We start from the raw sequence: 19,244 nt of genomic DNA, 5'->3' as shown, positions 1-19,244 counted from the left end.
GGACGCTGTTCCCTGTGATCCCCCAAAGCTCTCTGTTCATGTTTAACTCATGGCATCAATTAGGTTGATAGATGCGGTACCTTGCAATTCAGAACGTGTATTTCAGCTTTTATGCAGGCAGCGACCTTGACAGCCAAGTAGTATGAATTTTAAAATGAGGATCTCACATTCAAAGCATTAATGCTTTTGTACACCAGCTTTCCTCAGCAGGCTATAATGTGGCATGCCAATCCTGGCTCTGAACCCTGACTTACATTTCAAGTGTGATGAGTTTTAGCATTTTGAGTAGGTTTTTGCTCTGCTTTTTTTCTCTTCTTTTTTTTTCCTCTCCAAGTGGAATGGAATATTTTCCATTTAGGGTAGCAGTTTCCAAAATCTTTCAAATTGGAATCTGACAGAAAGACAAAACAAATGGATGAGATCCAGGGGTGCCCCCTTATAAACTATAGCCCCTTTTGAGAAACATAGCTGGAGACAGCCTGCCCTTTTTTTTCCCCCAATCGTTCCCATCCCAAATGAGAAGAACTTGGATTAAAGATGTTTTGAAGGAGGGTTCATAGGCACCCTCAAGAATCCTTTTGTTGCCCTGAGGAGGGAGAAGTGTGAAAAAGTGGTTGGTGAGCCAGACGCGTCCTGGCAAAGTGGTGTTCTTGGCATCTGAGGAATCAGAAGCTCAAGTCCCACTGTCACTTACTTACTGTTGGACTCTGGGCATGTCCTTTAAATTCTGAGTCTCTACTTCCTCCTCTTTAAAATGGGAATGATAATATTGCCTGAAGTATCTAACTCAACTCAGAGGCCTGCTATGAAGATTAAATGAGACAGAGTATTTAAAGCAGTCTATAAATCTTGAATTGCTACCCAAAGGTCTGTGATTATCATTACTATTATTTTATTATTATTATTTTGAAAAGACTGTGAATAGAATTGACATACTTCCTCACAAGGAGGTATGTGCTATTTTCCTGGAGGATGCATCTAAGATGTGGAAGGAGGCCTGCCACACATCATCTGGTGGAGCCCTTGATAGCCACTTCTGCAGATTCACATGGCAACAAACTAGACAGTCAAAGGAAAGCTGACTACATCCTTACTGGCACAGAATCTGTGAGTAGGAAACAAAGAGGCTGAGAAACAGAAAGAGTGTTCGACATTTTCTTTCAACCTGTAGTCATAACTGTGGAAGAGAAAGGAAGGTATTGGAAAAAGTTGATGTAATTAATTGGTGAGTAGAACCTGATTCTGTAGACCAATGCTTATCATATTAGAATTAGATTCCTAGTAAGAGGGTCTACTTCATTAACTGTTTTGTTACTGTTCTTTTTCAGCAGATTTCTCACCCTAATCAAGATGACTTTAAGCTGAATTTTTAGGAAAGGAAGGAAGAAGAAAAAAATATCAGGCAAAATATGAAAGACAAAATAATACACATGGTAGACAATATGGAGGACAACACGTATAGCATGGCAAGGAACAACACAGTGGAAGAGATGCACAGTCGTGTTTAACCAGAAATAACAAGAAATCTGCTTTATGTTGATACTTGGGATGTTGCTATTACCAAAGCAAACAGTATGGGACACAAAAATTATGGGATACAAAAACGTGAACTTGAAATTTAACACAAGGAAAGAAATCAGATCTCACAGGTATCCTGAATACTTGGTGGGATGGGTCTCAGAATCATAAAGATCACATATGACAACGGAAGGGTTTACTAAACCCAAAAGGTACAATGAACAATGAGGAGGAGCAGCAACATAGTTAAAAATACACATCTATATTGAAATCCACAAAACTAAACATAAAAGCATGGTAGATACCATTTCAGTGAAAACAAAGAGGGGAAGAAAACATTATTGTAGCAGTAGTATTCTACAGACAGCTTCATCCAGGTGGAAGATATGGATAATACTTTCCAAAGAGAGATCATAAAATTTACACATACTAAGATATAGTAGTAATGGGGGGTTTCAATAATTCTCAAGGTTTGCAGGAAATATAATTCTGATAAGAGAACATCTGATACATTACTGACTTTACTGACAGTTTTGTTCTTAGAAGGTAGGGGGAGCAAAGAAATTTATGGACCTAATGATTACCAACTAGGAAAAACTGATTGGACATGTATACATGACAGAAATCACAGGAGAAAATGAGCATCTCAGGATTCATAACCAGGAAAGAAAGAAGAGTAAATATGAGCACACATAGCATTCTGGATTTTTAGGAAAGTCACTTTTTAAAAATTCAGAGAAATAGCAAATATAATCCCACTTATGTTCTTGTAATGTTCCTTCATCAACCTTGGGCTTTAATTCTCCCCATATGATGTCACTTTAAGATTTTTATCAATAACTCAGATAAAGAAATAGGATTCATGCTTATCAAATTGGCAGATTAGAAGTAGAGCTAAAATACTGGATGAAAGTTAGGATTCTAAAATATTGACAAAAGATGCTTAACAGGGATAACTGTAAAATCTCATTTAGTTTCAAGAAAACATCTTCACAAGTACCGTATGGGTCAGGCATAAAGGTAAATATATCATGATTTCAGAAAATAATTCGATAGGTCTCCCACTCCTGTAAGTGCTTATCCTTATGGGAAAGCCGAAAACAATGTGGGATAGATGATTGGTAGATGCACAGCTACCTAAACAAATGTAATCAGAATGGTGATTAATTGCTTTATATTAAGTTAAATGAAGGGAGGCCTCTAGTGGCATGCCTCAGGGCTCTGTCCTTGACCCACTACTTGGTCCTATCTTGTTCAACATCTTAGTCAAATACCTACATATGACATATTTATCAAATGTGCAGGTAAAACAAAACCAACAGAGATAACACTCAAGTCATTGGACAGGCTACAACAATGAATCCAATGCCGTAATATTCAACTTAACGGTGGATGAATGTAAAAGTCCTAAGCCAAGGTTCAAAACATCAATAATACAAGTATAAGAGGTGTTTGATTTGGTTTGTTAATTCACATGACAAAGTCCTAGGGGCAGCTGCCAATAAGGCCAGCCTGTAAGACAGCTGTTAAAACCACCTACTCATTTTTGGAATTTAGTTATAGAAGCACTGTGCCCAGATCACAGGAATTCACAGTCCCACTGAACTCTTAGTCACACCACATCTGGAAATACTATGTTTTGGTCACCATATTTAAAGAAGAGTACTGATGTGTCAAAGTGCATCCAGAGAATAAGCAGGATCCTGACGGGTCTAGAAAGTATGTCAGATGAACTATTTAAGGGATTGGATAGGGAACATGATCATCCTCCTCAAGCATCGGAGATACTGTCACATAGAGGTCCTCTTTGCTCTATGTTGCTTCAGAAGGTATAATTAAGTTCAGGGTATAGAAGTAACAGGGAGGCAGATGCTGGTCCAGCATAAGAGAGGGCAGCTAGGTGGCACAGTGGGTAGAGCACTGGGATTGGAATCAGAAAGACTCCTCTTCATGAGTTCAAATCCAGCCTCAGATACTTCCTAGCTATGTGACTCTAGACAAGTCACTTAACCCTGTTTGCCTCAGTTCCTCATCTGTAAAATGATACGGAGAAGGACATAGCAAGCCATTCCAGTATACTCCAGTATCTCCGCCAAGAAAAACCCAAATGGAGGTCACAAAAAGTCGGACACTGAAACAACTCAAAAACAACCAAAAATAGTTCTGCCTCCCAGTTCCTCCCGTAACTGGCCCAGGTCTTTGTCCCTCCACTGCCTGAGTTCTAAGTTAGGAATCAGAATACAGGCTCTAGTGGCCATCCTAACATTTACTAACCATATGGCTTTGGGCAAAACACTTAACCTTTCTGACTTTACTCATGAAGGAATATCCAAGTTTAATTTTCTTTATCCAAGAAGTATGGCATACGGTATTGAACACAGAGGTCAGAATTTGGTCTAAAATATGTTTGAATACAGGTATATATGCTCCCATACTACTTCAAAGTTTTTATAAATAACGTTTCCCAAAGCAGGCTTTCTCAACACTCATCTGAAGAGCCTAAAACTGAGTTTTAGCCTAAGACTGCCTTGAGAATCACCCAGTGTCATACACATCAGCTCTTGTGAATGCCTTACACTCTGTTTCATCCTCCCTTCAAAGCTAAGTAGAATCTTCATAAATGAACTCATAGTGGGAGGGAGTCAACTAATATCAAACTGTCTTCCCTGGAATTACAGGAATTCCTCCCTTTCTCATGTGGGACAACATGATGCTCAATTAAAATTTGGATGCCACTTCTTCCATGAAGTTTCTCTATTCATCCTAGAGAGAAGAAACCTCTTCTTTGAATTTCTCACAGCACTTTGTATGGCTCTAAATGGAACTTAGTTCTACTTTATATTATGCTTCTATTTATAGCAGTTTTATCTCTTCTTAGTACATATTGTCCTTGAGGTCAGTAACCACATCTCATTTCATCTTTGTGTCATCCACCACAGTGCCTTCCATCTAGTTGGTATTTAATAACTTTGTTAAATTGAATTGACTATGAAAAGATCATTGCAAAACTGCATTGCTTTCTTTCTCAGGCTTTGGAACTTTCCTGGCCAGAATCATTATACTGTAGTGAGTTCTTAAATAAGTCTTTTGAGAGTATCGCAATACCAACCTATTCCAAGCAACTTCCCTCAAAGCCTTGTGTTTTCAGAGTGCTCTGTACTTTTCGAAGCCTTTTCACATCCATGTACGTATCAGAGTCATTCAAAGCCTAATTTTCTGCCTCTCAGACCAGGCAGGTGGTCAGTAGGGTGTTGTATGAGCAGGAGCATGGTATTTAGAATCAAAATATCTGAATTAGGATCCCAACTCTACCACTCTCTCCCTGTGTGACTTTGGACAAGACACTGAATCTCTCTGAAATCTATTTCCTCACCTGTAAAATGAAGGCTTTGGATTAGATCATCTCTAAGCACCCTTCCAGCTCAGAAATCCATGAAACTGTACCTGGCTCTTTCTTCTATAAACTGTATCTCAATTCCTTCTTTTCCCCTAATCCTTCTTCCTTTTAGCTTTGTTCATCTTCCTATCCTCTTCTGTGTAGTGCAATGAAGGAATAAGTTCCAAGGTCAGGAGAATGGATTTCAACTTGAAGTGAACATAGAAATAAATGGCATGGTACATATTAATTCAATCCATATAGGTTTCACTAACCATTGCTAATATAATCTCAGAATTTTGGTGATATAAGCACTAGTAACAATGATTTCATTTCCAGTCTATCACACATTTATCATCTCATACAAGAGCAATATACATCATCTGATCCAAACTGATACTACCAAATCTCTTTCCATCCCAGTCCCTCCTCCTCCACACCATTTGTTAAGATCCACCCCTAAAACACAGAAAATAAACAGATAAAACCTATCTAAAGCTTACCCACTGCAGCCCTAGGAAGAAATGAGGGCCCCTATATTTATAGGGCTCAAGAAAACCAATGAAGAATATCACCAGGCTTTTTTGTTTTGTTTGGTCTTTGATCATAAAGCAAGAGCTACCTTTTTTTTTTCTCTCCTCTAAGACATGTAAATTCACCCAGAAGCAAAGGGCATGGCCAACGAACATAATAAATAAACAGTGCTTCATAAGTTCCTACTAGCATGACCAACCCTGGTACAATGGTATAAGCAAAAGCATTAATGAAAAATAAATGTCTCAAACCGAAAACAAAAACACATGGATTTCTTTTCCATTGCAAACTTAAGAATATAGCCAGAACCTGCCAAAAAGACTGTCACATTATTTAAAGTGAGCATTTTCTTTATTATGCCTAGAACAGAGTCAATATATAAACGGTTGTAGTAGGACTTTCCTACTAAAAAATTGAAAGGCAGCTCAGCTTAGTGAATAAGATGGTAGAATAAGGAAAACTTGGGTTTAAATCTCATCTCATATATTTACTAGCTGTGTAACCCTGGCCAAGTCACTTAATCCTCTGAATCTCAGCTTTATCATATGCAAAACAGGGGCAATATAAGCACTTATTTCACAGAGTTATTCTGATGACCAAGTAAAATTTTATGTATATGTATATGTGGGTATATATATATATATATGTGTGTGTGTGTGTGTGTATATATAAACACACACATATATATACACACACACATATACATGTGTGTGTGCATATATGTATATGTACATATGTGTGTATATATATATATATAGCTTTGCAAGTGTTAAAGAATATTATTATTAAACTATTTATAGTGAATTTGGGAGTTATATTTTAGAAAAATCATAAATAAGCTGGAGAGTTTGCAGAGAAAGGACAGTGAAGGGAGTAAAGATTATGGAATATAAGGATTGGTTGAAGGAACTGAGAATGTTTAGCTTAAAAACAGAGAAGCCTGGGGGTGGAGCCAAGAGGGCAGCTGGAAAGCAGGGACTTGCCTAAAGCTCTCCCCCTAGGACGCTCCAAACACCTATAAAAAATGGCTCTGAACAAATTCTAGAACTGCAGAACCCACAAAATAGCAGAGGGAAGTAGGGCTCCAGTCCAGGACAGCCTGGATGGTTGCTGGGTGAGGTCTATCACACACGGAGCTGGGAGAGGAGGGGAGTGGAGCCAAGCATGGGCAGCGGCAGGACCAACCAGACCAGGAGTCAGGTGGAACAGGCCCTAGCTCCCTGAATCAATGAGCTGTGGCAGTTACCAGACTTCTCAACCCACAAACACAAAAGACAACAGAGAAGGTTAGTGGGAAAAACTGCAGGGACTGAGTGAAAGGAGTTCATGGTTCGGCCACTGCCCCGGGGGCAGTGCGGGTGGTACAGCTCTGAAACTGCTTGCAGACCTACAGCTGCATTTGCTTCCAGCCCAAGGCCCACCTGGTGGAAAGAATTAAGTGGTGGATCAAGTGGGAGTTCAGAGCCTGCTTAAGATCTGAGTCAGGTCCAGGTTGGTGGTTCTTGGGGGAGGAGGAGTGCTGGTGTGGCAGAGCTTGCTTTGTATAAATAGCTGTAAAAACAACAACACAGCCCTTCAAGCTTGGAACAAAGTACTCTCTACTCTACAAGCAGTCATACCCTGACGAAAAGCTCAAGAGTCAAGTAGTTGGCTGGGAACATGAACAGGCAGCAAAAATGGACTCAGATTCAGTCTCAGACTTCGGAATCTTTCTTTGGTGACAAAGAAGACCAAAACATACTGCCAGAAGAAGTCAACAAAGTCAAAGAGCCTACATCCAAAGCCTCCAAGAAAAACAGGAACTGGTCTGAGGCCATGGAAGAGCTCAAAAAGGATTTGGAAAAGCAAGTTAGAGAAGTAGAGGAAAAATTGGGAAGAGAAATGAGAATGATGTGAGAAAACCACGAAAAACAAGTCAATGACTTGATAAAGGAGACCCCCCAAAAATACTAAAGAAAACAATACCTTAAAAAATAGACTAACTCAAATGGCAAAAGAGCTCCAAAAAGCCAATGAGGAGAAGAATGCCTTGAAAGGCAGAATTAGTCAAATGGAAAAGGAGGTCCAAAAGACCACTGAAGAAAATACTACCTTATAAATTAGATGGGAGCAAGTGGAAGCTAGTGACTTTATAAGAAATCAAGATATTGCAAAACAGAACCAAAGGAACGAAAAAATGGAAGACAATGTAAAATACCTCATTGGAAAAACCACTGACCTGGAAAATAGATCCAGGAGAGATAATTTAAAAATTATTGGACTACCTGAAAGCCATGATCAAAAAAAGAACCTAGATATCATCTTTCAAGAAATTATCAAGGAGAACTGCCCTGATATTCTAGAGCCAGAGGGTAAAATAGAAATTGAAAGAATCCACAGATTGCCTCCTCAAAGAGATCCCAAAAAGAAAACACCTAGGAATATTGTCACCAAATTCCAGAGCTCCCAGATCAAGGAGAAAATACTGCAAGCAGCCAGAAAGAAACAATTTGAGTATTGTGGAAACACAATTAGGATAACACAAGATCTAGCAGCTTCTACATTAAGGAATCAAAGGACTTGGAATATGATATTCTGGAGGTCAATGGAGCTAGGATTAAAACCTAGAATCACCTACCCAGCAAAACTGAGTATCATGCTCCAAGGCAAAATATGGATTTTCAATAAAATACAGGAATTTTAAGGTTTCTCAGTGAAAAGACCAGAGCTGAATAGAAAATTTGACTTTCAAACACAAGAATCAAGAGAAGCATGAAAAGGTAAACAAGAAAGAGAAATCACAAGAGACTTACAAAAGTTGAACTGTTTTGTTTACATTCCTACATGGAAAGATGATGTGTATGATTCATGAGACCTCAGTATTAGGGTAGCTGAAGGGAATATACACACACACATACATACATATGTGTGTGTGTATATATATATGTATATATATGTGTGTGTATGTATGTGTGTGTACATATATATTTATATACAGACAGAGGGCACAGGGTGAGTTGAATATGAAGGGATGATATCTAAATAAAATCAAACTAAGGGATGAGAGGAATATATTGAGAGAGGGAGAAAGGGAGAGATAGAATGGGGTAAATTATCTCGCATAAGACTGGCAAGAAAAAATAGTTCTGTAGGAAGGGAAGAGGGGGCAGGTGAGGGGGAATGAGTGAATGGTGCTCTCATCAGATTTGACCTGAGGAGGGAATACCATACACACTCAATTGGGTATCTTACCCCACGGGAAAGAAGGAGGAAGAAGATAAAAAAGGGTGGATGATAGAATGGAGGGCAGACAGGGGGAGGAGGTAATCAAAAACAAACACTTTCGAAAAGGGACAGGGTCAAGGGAGAAAATTCAATAAAGGGGGATAGGTTAGGAAGGAGCAAAATATAGTTAGTCTTTCACAACATGAGTATTGTGGAAGGTTTTACATAATGATACACATGTGGCCTATGTTGAATTGTTTGCCTGCTTATGGAGGGTGGGTGGGGAGGGAAGAGGGAAGAGAGTTTGGAACTCAAAGTTTTAAAAACAGATGTTCAAAAAAAAGTTTTTTCATGCAACTAGGAAATAAGATACACAGGCAATGGGGCATAGAAATTTATCTTGCCCTACAAGAAAGTAAGGGAAAAGGGGATGGGAGGGGAGTGGGGTGACAGAAGGGAGGGCTGACTTGGGAAAGGGGCAACCAGAATATATGCCATCTTGGAGTAGGCAGGAGGGTAGAAATGGGGAGAAAATTCGTAAATCAAACTCTTGTGAAAATCAAAGCTGAAAACTAAATATATTAAATAAATTTTTTTAAAAAAAGAAAGAAAAACTCCTATTTTCAACATACATGATCTCCGTAATGGTTGCAGATTTTGTAGCATCACAATCTCTTAATAATCAAAGTTATAGGTAACTTAAAGATCTATAGTTGTGTACAAGTAGTTTGCCATTTATTTCCAAGGAAACCCAGCTGCCAAAAACGGCATAATGGATCACACTGAAGAAATGTATGATTGGAAAAGAAGACAGCCTGTCATGCAGCACAAGGGAGGGGTAGCAAATGGACACCCCAAATGCTATGCTGGGTACACACATAATATAAAGGTTTTGTGAGGATGCTCTCCAGTGTGTTGGGTGGCTCTTTTGTGGAAGATTTATGGAAAAATGCGGACAAGAGGGACACACAATTAAAAAGGTAGGAGATGAATTCTGAGCTATAATTATGGGAAGTTAACCACATGAATGAGGTCTTAGTTCAATGATTCACCTGGAATCCCAGAAATGCAGATTTAGAAAGGACTTTAAAGGGGATCTAATAGTACCTACAACCTCCTCTACAAAGTATGTATTTGGTTATGTGGTCTCCTGAAAAGGGAATCCACTACCTATGAAGGTGTTGGCCTGTTCCTCTTTGGGATCATTCATATCAAGAAATTCCTTCCTTATGTGAAGGCTAAAACTGTCTATTTTACAATTTTTGCACATTACTCCTTGTTTTGCCTTCTGTTGGTAAGCAGAATAGTGCTACCTTCTCTTCTACATCATAGTCATTCAAAAGGCTAAATGAAGAAGGCTAGCCCATCCTTTCTTAGGCTTCTTTTTAAATTATTATTTATTTTTAAAATATTTTTAGTTTTCACCATTGATTCCCACAAAAGTTTGAATTACAAATTTTCTCCCCATTTCTACCCTCCCACCCACTCCAAGATGGCATATATTCTGGTTGCCCCATTCCCCAGTCAGCCCTCCCTTCTATCACCCCACTCCCCTCCCATCCCCTTTTCCCTTACTTTCTTGTAGGGCAAGATAATTTCTATATATTCCCTTCAGCTTGTAAAGAGTACTTTGTTCACAGCTCGAGGGGATATGCTGTTGTTTTCAGAGCTATTTCTATACAGCCAGCTCTGCCACACCAGCACTCCTCCTCCCCCAAGAACCACCAACCTGGACCTGACTCGGATCTTAAGCAGGCTCTGAACTCCCACTCTGATCCACCACTTAATTCTTCCCACCATGTGGGCCTGGGACTGGAAGCAACTGCAGCTGTAGCTCTGTAGCTGCACCACCCCTGCTGTCCCCGATGCAGTGGCCGACCAGGAACTCCTTTCACTCAGTCCCTGCAGTTTTTCCCACTAACCTTCTCTGTTGTCTTTGGTGTTCGTGGGTTGAAAAGTCTGGTAACTGCCACAGCTCATTGATTCAGGGTGCTAGGGCCTGGTCCTGCCCGGCTCCTGGTCTGGTTGGTCCTGCTGCTGCCCACGCTTGGCTCCGCTCCCCTCCAGCAACCATCCAGGCTGTCCTGGGCTGGAGCCCTACTTCCCTCTGCTATTTTGTGGGTTCTGCAGTTCTAGAATTTGTTCAGAGCCATTTTTATAGGTTTTTGGAGGGACTTGACAGGGAGCTTGTGCAAGACCCTGCTTTCCAGCCACCATCTTGGCTCTGCCCCACCTTAGTTTTTCACTGAAGGGTAGTTTGGGATCATTGAAAGCATCTGAGCCCTTCCCCACTATCTCTGTTACTTGTTACATGACAGCATCTATAGGTTCCTCCAAAGTTAAGGTCATCCAGGAACAAATAACACTTTAAAGCATGACCTACTAGCTAGCCCAGACCATAGCTGTTTTATGTTTGTTAGGTACCACATAGGGATGTGCTGGAGCCAGCTCAAACTGCGTCTTAAGAGTTAGACGGTTTAACAATTGTTAGATTTTTCAGTGTGAGAATGTATACCTTAGAAATCGGATTATGCTACAAAAATGGGCTTGATTTATTATTGTCTAGGTTTAAAAAAGTGATGGATAAAATACTAATAACTCAGATTCAACTTTTAAGCAAGTCAAACACATTTTAAAATTTTTAAATAAGTTTTTATTGATATTTCCCATTTATTACATCATCATAGTATCTTATCCCTTCCCACTATCCTCCCAGAGAGTCATCTCATCAGACAAATAATACGTTTTGGTGAGGAAAAAGGGGAAGATAAAGCACTACTGATCAATACATTGAAAAAGTGTAAAACTGTGTAACATCTGTAGATCTCTCACTTTGATGAAGAGATAGCTTGGGGGTATCTTCTCATATCTCTCTTCATGGGAACTTTGCTTGATCTTTATAATTTTGTTACATTTACTTTTGGTTTTTTTGGTGTCATTCCATTTCAATTGTTGTGGTTACTGTGCATATTGTTTTCTTGGCTCTGCTTACTTTATCCTTCATTGGTTCAGATCTTTCCATGCTTCCATGTATTCATCACACACATCATTTCTTATAGCATAGTAACATTTCATTGCATTCATGTATCACAATTTGTTTAGTCCATTCGCCAATTGATGGGCATCTATTTTGTTTCCAATTTTAAGCTATCACAAAAAGTGCTGCTATATATGTTTTGGATTATATAAGGACTTTGTTCTCATCCATGGCTTCCTTGAGTTAGAACTTCAGTAATGGATTCTCTAGTTCAAAGAGTATTGACATTTAATTTGCATAATTCCAAATTGCTTTCCCTAATAGCTGTACAATTTCACAGCTCCTCCAAAAATATACTAGTGTTCCTAATCTGTCAAAATTCCTCCAATATTGACTGTTGCCATTTTTTGTCATCCTTGCCAGTTTATAGGGTGTGAGGAAAAGCCTCTGGGTTTTTCTGATGTGCATTTCTCCTATGTGATTTGGGACACTTTTTCGTGTGGTTGTGAATTCTTTGCAATTTTACTTTTGAGAACTGTTTGTTCATATCATTTGACCACTTATGTATTGGGGAATGGTTAATCTATCTACCTATCTCTGTGTGTGTGTGTAAAATATAAATACCCACATATATACATGTGTGTATGTGTATGTGTGCATACGATCTTAGATACCAAATCCTTATCAGAGAAATTTGATGCAAAAATATTTTGCCCCCATTTGACCACTTCTCTTCTCACCCTAGGTACATTAATGTTGCCTGTGCAAAAGCTTTTCGGTTTCAAGTTCCTTCTTTTTGCTGTAAACACAGTATCATGTTACTTCTGTTACTTTAATATTTTTTTAAGGTGGCTCTCTTGCCACTGGTTCTTTTACTCTCACCCTTGATCACTTCTTCTCATTTGATATTCCCCTTTTTTCTCCTCTTCCACTAGTCCTATTCCTTACCTTTTAAAATTCTTTTGCACCCTCTTCTCTCACTCTCTTCCTCATCCATCTTCTCTGTTTACTTAAGAGCTGTATTCTCTGATTCATGACTCCTATAATTATTTAGTCTCACTTTTTTCTGTATTCTTCATGCTATCAAAACTTCCAGTGTCTCAATTGGAGGGTCTTCCCTCTAAGCACTTTCTGCCACTGCCTTGGAAGGCTCATACCATAGATTCCTCCTTTCCGATGTGCTTTATTTCCAGAGCCATGCCTATTATTTACTATTATAGCAGCTAGCATTTATATAGTACTTACTATGTGCCAGGCATTATGACAAGCACTTTACAATTATTACCTCATTTGATCCTCACAACAACCCTGAGAGGCAGATGCTAGTATTATCTCCATTTTACAAATGAGGAAACTGAGGCAGAGGTTAAATAACTTGCCCAGGGTCACATAACTAGTAAATATCTAAGGCCAGATTTGAATTTGAGTCTTCCTAATTCCAGATACAGCCTTCTGTTCACTGCGCCACCTAGCCATTTCTCATGCTAGGGCCCCTTCCCTACCACATCCCTGATTATTCAGCCCACCACTAATCTATACTCTTTTGTTGACATTTTTTTCTATATTTGCCTGGAGATCTCCTCCTCCCTGTGTCCATGCTCTCTAACTCTTCCAGATACCAATTGTTCCTCGAGATTCCAAGTCCCCAGCCCTTCCCAAGACAAGTAGATTTCTAAAACACCAAATCCACCATCCAGCGTAAGGTTCTTATCTCTTCACTCATAGGAACATTCATCAGTGGGACCCTTTATCACCTCCAAAGCAAGGTCTCCTTCCTTTCCCTCTTCTTTTCAATATTTCCTTTTTCCTCCTCAACCACCTCCTTCAGGCTCTTCTCTTTCTAAGACCACAGAGGTCTCCCCCTTGTTGCTAGCTCTTGATTTGACCCTAGTACATCACTCATGCTATTTCCTTCCCTCCTTTTATATACCCTCCCATGTAGTAACATGGTCCTATAAAAGAAGCATTCACCTGTAAGCCCTGTAAGCAAGGTGTCACTAGGTTCTGTCCATAGTACCCCATGTTCATTTCATCACCTTTGCCCCAGTGGGATTTCTGTCTTGTGTGCATTTAGAAAGAAGTCTATTACCGGTCTCTCTGTTGTTATCCTTGTCTGCTGCATTTATTCACTCCTGCATTTCTGTTTGAGGTATTTGAAAAGCAAATAATCTCATCAGTTTTGGTTTTCTTTCTGAAAATGTTTCAAACTGTGCCTTATTATTGAATGTCCATCTTTTGTCCCAGATGGTTAAGCTCAGATTTGCAGTATTAGTCACCCTGGGCTGTATCCTGAACCCCACTGCTCTTTGGAACACATTACTCCATTCTCTCCTCCTTTCTGTGGTGGGTGCAGAATAGTCTTGCATTATTTGAATGCCCCTTCCTTTGTAAGAAGTCTTTCTGCTGACTGAAAATTCAGAAATAAGTTCTGTAAGCAAATTTAATTACCATGTGTCTTGGCATTTGCAGCCTTGGGTTCTTTGTTTTGGAGGTGATTTGTGAATTCCTTCTATAGAAATTTAATTTTCTATCTAAAAGTTCTGGGCAATTTTCTTCTATTATTTCCCTCATTATGGTGTTAAGTTTTTTGTTTTGGTTTGGTCCTTTCATGTTCTTTAGGGAAATCTATGATCCCTAGGTTGTCTCTGCACATCCTGTCTTTTAGTTTAGTATATTTTGCTTGCATAGTGAGAATGTTGTTCTCTCCTTTGTGTCTTTGGTGAGGCTTGCCATTGCAAAATTCAAGTTTTTTTAAAATTCTGCTTATGATTTTTGTTGTGCAGGACATAAATTCTGCACTCAAAATTCTCATTCTCTTTTAAAACACTCCAGAGCAGCATTTTGTTGTTCCATATTCTCCTCAAATTCCTCATGGCCCTCTGTCATCAAGAGTTGAAATCGTTTTACTCTTTTTTTCCTTCCATTATTTATTCATAGATTTTTAAACTCATTTATTAGATATAGAGATTATATTTCCTTCTGTTGTTAATATATTCCCTGTTGATTCACCTAATTATGGTCAAGTGGCTTGAGTTTTTTTCTTACTGAAATTTTTGGTGCTTTCAGTCTTCCCCCACCCCCTTATTTTCTTTATCACTCACTTCCTGACTCCCTCCCCTCTAATCAGAGAGTTTCCTTGAGGGCTAGTTCTCAGTTTCTTAGCCTCCTCCCATGATGGGAATTTCATGGTTCATTATCCCAGGGTTCTGCCCTGAATGACTTTTGGGTGGTCAGAACTGGTCCTAGGTAGATGCTGAGATGCTGTTCTCTTTCCCTCAGATGTGGTGGAGTGCTGCACAGATCCCTACACGTACGGTGTACTGTCCAGGTGGCCTACCCCATTCGCTCTCTTCCTCAGTTCTCTGGTCCAGCACTGACAATTCAGAGCTTGCTTTCCCTAGCATCCATGCTTCTAAGTTGTAGCCCCTGGCAGGCTGTTGTTCCTAAAAGGCTACGGCCAAACTGGCTGTTGAGGCTTGAACAAACAAACATGCACAAAATAATGAAGAGCAAAATGAGCAGAACCAAAAGAACATTGTGTACAGTAGCAGCAATGTTGTTTTAAGAATAACTTCGAGTGACTAAGCCATTTTGACTATTATAAACACCCAAATTAACTACAAAGGACTATGAAGGAAGATGCTATCTGCATCCAGAGAAAGAACTGATAAATAGAAGTATGTATAGAATGGTTTTACATATATATGTATATGTATGTGTTATACACACATATATGTTTATATGTATACATACATATTTGTGTCTAATTGTAGTCATCTCTGGTGGGGGAAAGGGAAGAAAATTAAAAAAAAACAAAATTAACAAAAACAAAGTTACATTATAATTTTACTATATGTTCAAGAGGAACAGCAAGTTGTACACAACAGATTTACAGTTTCATGTGCAATCTTTTTTTTTTCTATTCTACTATGTTATGGAAATGCTTGCTTGATTTCTTAGGTTCAGGGGGGAAGAGGTTTTTTCTTTAATTCTAAAAAAATTGAGCAAACTTCCACGATCTGGAGCTCGGTTCTCTACAGAACTGGAAAGAGAAAGGTGGGCGGGGAGGGGGCGGGTTGTACAGGGGTGTAGAAGTGGGTTTAAATGTAAGCTTGTGTCATACCCTTGAGTCTGTTAGTGTAGCCTTACTGTTGGTGGGAGGTGGGGGAGGGGTGCTGAATGAGCTTAGGGCCACTGAGTGACCTAGGTTTTGGAGGATTTTTTTAATCCTTCTTTTGGATTCTGGGTGTCCTAGACCACAGAATCAGCTGAAATTGCTTTATCTTTGGTATATAATTTCTGTTTTGGAGAGGAATGAAAGACTATGGGGAATCAAAGAAAATGTCCAGTCCACCATCTTATTATTTATGTGACTCATAAGTTCTCCATATACATTTATTTTTAACAAAAACCAGTTAAACATTTATCAGCACACTCATGGTGCCACCCCACATTGTGTGAGACAGTGATATGCAAACAGTATGTAACCCAACACATTTTCACCACTTGCTTCCTTAATTCCAGGAAGCTAAGAGATTCAGCATCAAGTTGTGGTAATTAGATTATAAGAATTATGGCTTTCCTATATGCTTTATGGCTACAATGCCTTTTGAATACAATATGTGATGTCATTTATTCTTTGGAATAACTCTGAAATAAGTAGAAAGAGTATTATTACCTCTACTCTACAGATGAGGAAGTAAAGGTTAAGGGAGATGATATAACTTTTAAATAGATCACACAGTGGTGGAACCATTTCTTATTTATTTGAAAATAACTATCCACTCTGATGCCTTTCAAATGGTATCTTCAGTGTTTATCCCTAATTTTCCTGATTGGCATTATATTTAGGAGGGGGAGGGGGTTGGGGGAGAGGGGAAGGAACATGTATTCTTTGAGTCTTTGACAAAAATTGAATGATGGTGAAGATTGACGACCAAGATAATTTCCATCTTCAAGATGATTAATTTTTGTTCTAAAATCCCATTTCTATGCCACAAAGAAAAAAACAAAACATAATCCTGAATTCAGTTGTTCATCTTGCATTGCCAATTTCCCAGCAAGATCAACAATAAACCCCAACTCAGAACTAAATCTTACATGTAAACCCACCCAGCTACCTTTCTACATGTGTCAGACACCTGTTGGGTTGTGATGCAGTATCAGAGGTGCAATATTATAACCATAGCATGATTTCTAAGTTATCCAAGTTCCCTTTCAAATGTTCCAGTGAGCACAGGTGACAGCCCTAAACCAAATCCCCCAGTGGGTTAAGCTTGGAAATATATTCCTTTAGTGTATCCAACCTAGACTGAGCCCTGAAAATATGCTCATTCCATGTTTCATAGAGCTCCCTGGCATTGGGGATCCCACAGCTGCTCTGCATGTGGAAGAGAAATGTCATTCGAGGAGCTTGAGGACACTTGCAGATTGCAGGCAAATGTTACAAGCAATTTCTGGGCACAAAGAGCTTGCATGGCTTTCTTTTGAGGGCTAGCATTTAATTCACATCTTTAAGTTCTGTGGTTGCATGATTGACAGCAAACAAACTGTTAGGAGTGGGGAGAGGGAGCAGGTTTGTGCTCTTTCACAGAGAGACACATAAAGTTGAACTGTGGCTCCAGCAAACAAGAATTACTCTTAACGAACTGTCAAGCAAATACTGGCTGATATACAATTTGGCAGACACCACAGACCAGGCTACAACTACCCAAGGCTGCAGCAATATGACACTAGAGGATTTTTTTTTATTAGTTGAGTAATGAACTGCTGAGTGAAGAGCACAGACTTATTGCCCAGTATACGAGTGTGTGCGCATGCATGGGTGCACACAGGCCCACAGACAAATAGACATTAGAGCTCTACTGTATCTAGGTGCACATCTGTTCTATTGTCTGCTCAGGCCTCCTTGAAGAACTAGAAGTTAGTTAGATTAGGCTAGAAAGAGCTGCAGAAAGCCCACAGCTTCAATTCAATTACAGCTCAATTCAATTCAAAAGAGCTCTGTCCCCAGTATGGCAGTGACTCCTGCCCAGTGGTTTTCAACCCAGGTCCTGCTTGGTAAGAGGCCCAGTTTGGCCCTTTGGCAAAAGTAATGGGGAAAAGGAAGCTTCAGGGGAAGAAGCAGAGGCTCCAGAAATTATCTAAGTGATGCTTCCTAGGTACTTCCTTTCATCCTGATTGACTGAGACAAGAGGAAGCATGCCTGAAGGCCAATGGGGAAGGAGGAAAGTGGGGAGAAGTACAACTTGTAGAACTCACACAAAGTTCTCCTTTCTTACAAATACACAAGGTGGCATAGTGGATAGAGCTCTAGACCCGAATTCAGGAAGACCTGAATTCAAATTTGATCTCATGTACCTACTAGTTGTGTGACCCTGGGCAAGTCACTTAATCTCTGTTTGCTTCAGTCTGCTCAACTGTAAAAATGAGGATAACAAAACCATCGACCTCCCAGTGTTGTTTTAAGGATCAAAGGAGATGATTGTAAACTGTTTAGCATAGTGCCTGGCAAAGAGTAGGGGCTTAATAAATGCTTGTTTCCTTCCTTCATGATTTCCTTAAAGCAGTAAATTCGTGCCACTAACAGGGAAAATTCTAAGATTGCTTGAGGTGAAGAGAGATTACACAATTTGCTCAGAAAAACACAGCTAATAAATGTCCAAGGTGGAATTCAAATCCAAATCTTCTGATTTTTAGCATCCTATCTGTTAGGCTATTCTGCCTCTTCTTAAAAGCAGAAAAGAAAAAAGGAAAGGGAAAAGGAAGGAAGGAAGGAAGAAAAAGAAAGAGAGAGAGAGAGAGAAGGAAGGAAGAAGAAAGAAAATAAGAATGAGTTAGGTTAAAAAATCAATTTCAAAGTAAAAAAAAGGAGAGCTTACACTAGGTAAAAGTTTATATGATAAAAATACCCTGGAGGTTTAGTGGGCAGCAAATTAAGTCAACAGAATGACACAGCAGCCAACAAAAGCTAACATGTTTTTGTTATATCAAGAAAGCTGAAGTGTCTGAAACAAAAGTGGTGACAGTTTCACTTTATTTTGTACTGGTCAGATCACTTCTGGCGTATTGTGTTCAGTTCTGGGCTCTAGATTTTAGGACAGACATTGACATGCCTGGAACCTGGAGAAGAGAAGATTTGGGGGAGGAAGGGAGAGAGAAGAAGCTGTTTGCTAGTGTTAGATGGCTTGCCATGTAGAAAGAAGATTGACTCCTGGAAATTGCAAAGGAATCAATTTAGGCTTGATGCTGCCCAGAACCATTTAAGCTCTCCACAAGTGGGATGGGCTGCCTTGGAAGGGATTGGGTTCCCCATCAGTGGGGGTTTTCAAGCAGACAATAGATGACTACTTAATGGGTATGTTATAGTGGGAATTGCTATTGGTATATGGGTTGGATAAGTTTAAATGGCTGCTAAGATTCTTTCCAATTCTGAAATTCTATGATTCCATGACAATTAAAATGAATGCATGTGTGTGGGAGGCAATAAATTCAAGGCAAATAGATATCTGAGGTTCACCAAAAAGAGACTCACAGATTGATGCATATGAGACAGAATTGTGTTGTTGATTCCTTTGCCACCTCCTCACTGGAGATATTTAAAGGATTCCTATAAATTGTTAACTCCATTCAGAC

The sequence above is a fragment of the Trichosurus vulpecula genome, chromosome 3 (assembly GCF_011100635.1).
Source record: "Trichosurus vulpecula isolate mTriVul1 chromosome 3, mTriVul1.pri, whole genome shotgun sequence".
In the NCBI taxonomy this organism is placed as follows: Eukaryota; Metazoa; Chordata; class Mammalia; order Diprotodontia; family Phalangeridae; genus Trichosurus; species Trichosurus vulpecula.
This window is presented reverse-complemented; position numbering follows the sequence as displayed.